The 7076-nt window shown below is 37.0% G+C and overlaps 1 pseudogene; it reads left to right on the forward strand.

Moving 5' to 3' along the window:
- The first annotated feature begins 278 nt into the window (after nt 1-278).
- Nucleotides 279-1738, forward strand: LOC112867819 (nucleosome assembly protein 1-like 1 pseudogene; annotated as a pseudogene).
- The last annotated feature ends 5338 nt before the right edge of the window (nt 1739-7076 follow it).

Genomic DNA, 7076 nt, shown 5'->3' on the forward strand with positions numbered 1-7076 from the left:
ATCTTGATTTTCATTTAGCCATACTGATTTCCTTATAGGTTTGCACTCTTTAATCTCTCTCCCACTGTAGGAACATTACATATGTTGTTGACTCCAATATGAGTTGTTTTTTTCTTCTCTGTCATTTCCCTTGGTTGTTTGTTTGTTTCAGGCTTTTATTTAAATTCTAACTAGTTGATTTTTTAGTGCCGTCTGCTCCCGCTGACCTGAATCACTGACTGCACAGCTCCGGTAGCCTGGGTCCCCAGTTAGCCAACAATATTTGGAGTTCTTACAACATGGCAGACATTGACACAAAAAACAGTCTGAACTTGATCAAGATCTGGATGATGTTGAAGAAATAGAAGAAGAAACTGGCAAAGAAACAAAAATCAAAGCACATCAGCTGACTGTTCAGATGATGCAAAATCCTCATATTATTGTAACCCTTGAAATAAGACTTGATGGTCTGATAGAAACACCAGCAGCATACATTGAGAACTTGCCTAGGGTTGTTAAAATATGAGTGAATACTCTCAAAAACAGTAAGTTAGGTGTGCAAAAATAGAAGCCAAGTTCTATGAGGAAGTTGCTGGTCTTGAAAGGAAGTATGCTGTGCTCTGCCGGCCTCTATTTGATAGTGATCTGAGATCATTAATGCAACTTATGAACCTATGGAAGAATGTGAATAGAAACTGGATGAGGAAAATGAAATTTTGTAGAAGCTGAAAGGAAAGCCAAGAATAAAGATGAGAAAAAGGATGAAAAAAAAGAAGACTCCAAGATAATTCCTGAATTCTGGTTGACCGTTTTTAAGAATGTTGACTTGTTCAATGATATGGTTCAGGAATATGATGAACCTATTCTGAAGCACTTGAAAGATATTAAAGTGAAGTTCTCAGATACTGACCAGCCCCTGACGTTTGTCTGAGAATTTCACTTTGAACCCAGTGAACATTTCACAAGTGGAAGTGTTCACAAAGACATATACGATGAAATCAGAAGCAGATGATTCTGATCCCTTTTCTTTTGATGGACCAGAAATTATGGGTTGTGCAGGGTGCTAGATAGATTGGGAAAATGGAAAGAATGTCACTTTGAAAACCATTAAGACAAAACAGAGGGACAAATGGGTGGCTCAGTTGGTTAGGTGACCAATTCTAATTAAGAGTTGCCCGCTCCGATTGTAGTCTCACGGACATGGAATCAAGCCCTATGTTGGGCTCTGTGCTGACAGTGTGGAGCCTGCTTGGGTTCTCTGTCTCTCTTTCTATCTCTCTCTCTGCCCCTCCTCCACTTGTTCTCTTTCTCACTCTCAAAATAAATAAAGATTTAACAAAAGAAGCAGAAACACAAGGGACATGGGAAAGTTTGTACTATGACCAAAAGAATTTCCAATGACTAATTTTTTTGCCCCTCCCCAAAATTCCCAAGTGGAGATCTGGATGATGATGATGAAGCTATCCTTGCTGTAGACCTTGAAATTGGTCACTTTTTACATGAGCGTATAATCCCAAGACTAATGTTATACTTCATCGAAGAAGCCATTGAAGATGATGATGATTATTATGATGAAGAAGATGAAGAAGCAGATAAGGAAGGGGAAAGAGAAGGAAATGAGGAAAATGATCCAGACTATGACTCAAAGAAAGATCAAAACCCAGCAGAGTAGAAGCAGCAGCGATGTAGTAAGTATATGGCCTTCAGGATAACCGGCACTGGTCTACCTCCTGCTTCCCTGGAAGGGATGAATTTACATCATGTGATAAGCCTATTTGAAACTTTTTGTTGTTATTGTTTGTTTGCTAGTTTTTGGTTTTGTGGCCTAAAATAAAAAATTTCAAATGTAATTTTAGTTCTCACACACACACACACAATTCTAGTTAGCTAACTTATAATGTAACAGTTTTAGGAGAATTTAGTGATTCATCACTTAACATATAACATATAACACAGTGTTCATCCCAACAAGTGCTCACCTTAATGCCCATCACCCATTTAGCCCATCCCCCCACCCAACACCTCTCCAGCAACCCTCAGTTTTTCTCTATAAGTCTGAGTCTATTTTATGGTTTGCTTCTCTCTCTTTTTTCCTTTCCCCTGTGTTCATTTTTTTTTGTTTCTAAAACTCCACATGAGTGAAATCATATGGTATTTGTCTTTCTCTGACCTACTTATTTCACTTAGCAAAATACACTCAGCTCCACCCATATCATTAAAAATGCCATTCCCTTATTAAATGTTCTGTCTGCATGCTATTTGTTTGGGAACCATGGACTGCCTTAGTTGACATGGTACAATTTTCCAATCGTCCACTTTAGTATTGTTTATGCTTCCTTGTGGCATTTGTCTCCATTTCTACTTTAAATTAGTTTTATGTGTTTATTTAAATATTTCCTGGCTCCCCCTCTAGTCTAAAAGCTCCACAAGAATGGAGCTCTTGAATTTTTTCCTTACTATTCTACCTTCATTATTTGCTGTTATCTGGCATACAGTAAAAACAGTACATATACTAATGAATGAATAAAATAATGAACATGTAAATGAAAGATTAAGTGAGTTTTCCAATGTGTTCTAAGAAAAAAAAATCATAGTATTGGAGAAAGGAAGAATGGTAAACTGTAAGACAGAGGATCTAGAACAAGTTTAATCACAAACAGAATCCCTTGTTTATTATTTTCCTATAGGATATAAAGCAGCCATTTAGGTAACAGATCTATTTTTTTTTTTCCTTCTAAATTGTAACTCATTTCAAGGTATGTTGCCATTCAATGAAATCTGTTCCAGCGGTTCAGTCTTTTGTTGCTGTGGGTTAAAGAATTGTGCAGGCAATGACAGTGCAGCTTTTGCAGCAGAGCAAATGAAGACAGAGTGTTCAAACTCTTCTTACTGTAATCAGTCAGGGAAAGAATGTGGGGCCTGGATAGAATGGAGGGGGGTGAGGATAAACATGTGATACAGACAAGTAGCATACAAAGCAACAACAAAGGACTAGTCCCCAGTTAAGACCTCTCTTTCCCAAAACTACTAAAAGAAGGCAAACATTATGGGAATGGTTATATTTGGATAACGTAAGTTAGAGTCGTCAACAATTTTTGCTGAAAATAAGCAACTCTCTTTTTCTCGTTCTTAGCTAATAATCTTCCCCTTTAGCTTACTCAGAGAACAGAAGCACAATTTTGTGGCTTTTGAGATGCAGGAAGCCTTTAGGGAATGGAGTTAGCGGGTAACAGGCAATTATAGGTGAGGTGGATTTGAAATGTGTTGGAAATAAAGGCTAAGCAGTCCTACAATTATGTATAGAGAGTTGTCTGTGCACCCTTGCTACTATGGTGTTGCCATTATTTTACGATGCAAATCTACAACTGTTTATTTACTGTTTTAAAAATATGCAGTAAGTCCTTTTTAGCAGCATGGTATTAAAAGAAGGTAATTTTTAAAACTTTTTTTATGTTTATTTATTATTTTTGAGAGAGACAGAGTGCAAGTGGGGGGAGGACAAGGAGAGAGAGGGAGACACAGAATTCAAAGCAGACTCCAGGCTCTGAGCCGTCAGAAACTGCGAGATCATGACCTGAGCTGAAGTCAGTCACTTACCCGACTGAGCCACCCACGTGACCCCCCAAAAAGGTAAATTCTTTTTTTTTACATTTTATTTATTTTTGAGAGAGAGAGAGAGAGAGAGAGAGAGACAGAGCACAAGTGGGGGAGAGGCAGAGAGAGAGGGAGACATAGAATTCAAAGCAGGCTCCAGGCTCTGAGCTGTCAGCACAGAGTCCAACATGGGGCTCAAACTCACAAACCGTGAGATAATGACCTGAGCTGAAGTTGGACACTTAACTGACCGAGCCACCCAGGCACCCCCAAAAGGTAAATTCTTAATGACAAATTAAACACTGAATTTTTGTGCATCAAGAAAGTTAATGATAAATGTGTAACTTGCACTAAATGGTTACCTTTACCATTTACCCTCAAGGTCATAGTTATGTCATTGACCGTATTAAGAGCAGAACATAAAATTCAGCTAATGGAGAAAGCCCATCTACTTCAATGGCCATTTGTATATTAAGCAGATATTAAATATGTAACAACACACGCAGTGGCAAAAGTTGTGTTTAGATATTGCTCTATGAAGCAGGATGTTTTGTTCCAAACAAATGAAAATGACTGTTTTTATTCTAAGGTTTTTTTGCACACGTATGAGGAATGAAGTGATAGCTATTGGCTCCATTCACAGATTTTTCTCAATTAGTTAAATGGTATTAGTTTTATATCAATCAAGAAATGTTTCAAACAATAAATTCATTAATCAGGCTCTAAGAGTTGAATGTATCTCATCCAATTAGGAAGCTCATTCTGTCAAAGATGAAATATATAACATTAACATTATTATAAATGCATATATACAGTTAGAAAAAAAATAACCCTGAAAATATTTCAGTTTTTAAGTAACTAAATAAAATAGGGTCACAAGATTGTCAGAAATGCATGCAAACACACATAATACTCTATAAAAATAAAATAAGAGTAAGGATTTTATGAGAAATATTGATTATTGAGCTCCCTTCACTAATGACTTAAAAATCAGACTAGAAATAAAATAGCAAGTAATTAAGGAACAATGTACAAAAGCGACAATGTCTGATAGAAAAACAGCAGGAATCTTATTAAAAAGAATAGACCAGGAAATTGAACCAACTAAGAAACGGATTTACAGATATTGAAAAACCTATTGATTTATTTTCCTGATTTCCATAAGTAACTTTGACAAAGCATGGTTATATGACCAAAAAAGGGTTCCATCTATTTAGTTGTATGTCTAGGCATAACAATTTGTCTCCTGCCTGTATTTAACCAACTGACATGACTGTTTCAGTGATCAAAAGAGCCCAGAGATTAAGATACTTTTTTTGGTACAACTCCTAACTCTTGGAATGACTTCATGGTAATAGCTGAAATGATATTTGTTTTAAAACACAGCCTTAATGCCTGGGCCTTTCCTACATTACTACTAAACTAGTAGTGAAAGACAATATATGTGATATAAGACAGATTATACTGTAAGCATAATTTGGGAAAGACTAATAGAAATATGGTAAATTTTTCTAGGTTGCTTTGAACAGAATGTCTTCTTAATTGTCCAGCATTATATATTTATATATATATATGTGCATGTATATATACACACATATATAAAGAAATATTCTCTTAATGAGCTAAATCAGAAATTAAGTGTGATTTAAAGTAAAAACCTATGTAAGTTCAAATGGGCAAGGTTATTTTGTGTTAACACAAACCCTCAAATATCTGAGGCCTAACACAACAGAAGTTCATATTTTGCTCCTGTTACCTGTCCGAATCAGGGGAGTAGTGGGGCTGTGCACATCACAGTCTTTCAATTACTCAGGTTAATAAAGACTCCTCCTTGACTCATGCATCCCGTAAAGGAAAAAAAATAGCAAATCATCCACTGACTCTTCAAGATGCCAGAACTATACTTTCACCACTTCAGTCACATTTTTTGGCCAAAACACATCAAACAGGTGTATCTAAATTCAAAGGAATAAAGGAGTGCCTGGCTGGCTCAGTCAGTCATTAGAGCATGCGACTTTTGATCTCTGGGTTGTGAGTTTGAGCCCCATGTTGGCTGTAGAAATTACTTAAAAAATAAAATAAAATAAAAATTTCTAAAAAAAAAAAAAAAAGGAGAAAGCACAATCCCTATCATGTGTTCAGAAAGGAGAACTGGAAAAACAGCGGTAATAATTCAACTTTCTAGTCACTAAATATTCATTTCACTCCCCTTTGCCTGTGACATACATTCACCACCTTCCCAAGAGAGAAAACCCAAAACTCCATTTAGTAACAGCATTGAGCTCAAAGTTCAGGATCTCTGGATAATAGATGAGTGGTAGTCTCTACGTTAGGTCCAGTGGTGGCTCCTTTTGTTCATACAAACTGTAAGGGTAAGCTATATGTACCCCCAAACACAAGATGTGTGAGCATAACAGGGGCAAGACAATGCAATAAACACTTGTGTTCAGAAAAGGAAAGATGAGAGCTACAGAAGACAGGGTGAAATCAGCTGTGCAGGTGGGAGCATGCGCTTTAGTTAAGCCCTTCTTCTGTGGTTGGGTCCTCTCCTCCACTGTTCTCCTGACCCTTGACTTTGCCCTTTAGGAAGTTTTTTCATTCCTTGATGGTGCTTGGCTACATCTCTAATGGGCATTGGAGAATGTGCCCTCTTTAAGGTCCTATAGAATGATTGGGCCTAAAAGAAATGGGAAAAATTTTCAATGAAAGATCTCATTCATAAATCTCAGAATCTTCTTTAAAATCTTCCTTAAAGTCTTCTTTAAAAACTCAATGACTTCCTTATCTATTTGCCTGCAGTGAGTTCTAAGTACCATTTATTTTTAGATTTCTCATCTCCCACCCCCCCCTTTCTATTTTAACTTAAAGGCGGGTATTTTAATAAAATGTATACCTTAAATCTCTTTTTACTGAGCCATTTTGTCCAGTTAAAATACTTTACTAGATGTCATGCCCTTAGATGGTTCTTTACCATGAGACATTTTAATACTTTCAGAAATTTTAACAATGATTATGACAGTTACACTGCTCCAATTGTCTTTGCTGTGTAACAAAGCATCCCTAAATTAGTGGCATAAAACAATAACTATTTGATTATGTCCATGGATTCTGTGGGTCAGGAAGTCAGAAAAGGCACAGCAGGGATTCTGTGGGTCAGGAAGTCAGAAAAGGCACAGCAGGGATGACCATTCTCTACTCCAAGGTATTTGGAGCCTCACCTGGAAAGACTCAAATGATCACGGTCTGAACAACTGGAGCTGAAGGATGCATTTACAAGATACCTTCTCTGCTTAAGATGGATGCTGATAGAAAGTACAGTGGTGGTTGCCAAGGGTTGGTGAGAGGGGAAAAATGGAAACTTCCTGTTTCCTGGGTACAGAGTTTGCATTTGAGAAGGTGAAAAAGTTTTGGGGACGGATGGCAGGATGGATGCACACCGTGTGAATGCACAAAATGCCATAGAACTGTACACTTAAAAATGGTTCAGGTGAACTTTATGTTAT

This window comes from Puma concolor, chromosome B4 (genome assembly GCF_028749965.1).
Source record: "Puma concolor isolate L17-30 chromosome B4, mPumCon1.1.hap2, whole genome shotgun sequence".
In the NCBI taxonomy this organism is placed as follows: domain Eukaryota; kingdom Metazoa; phylum Chordata; class Mammalia; order Carnivora; family Felidae; genus Puma; species Puma concolor.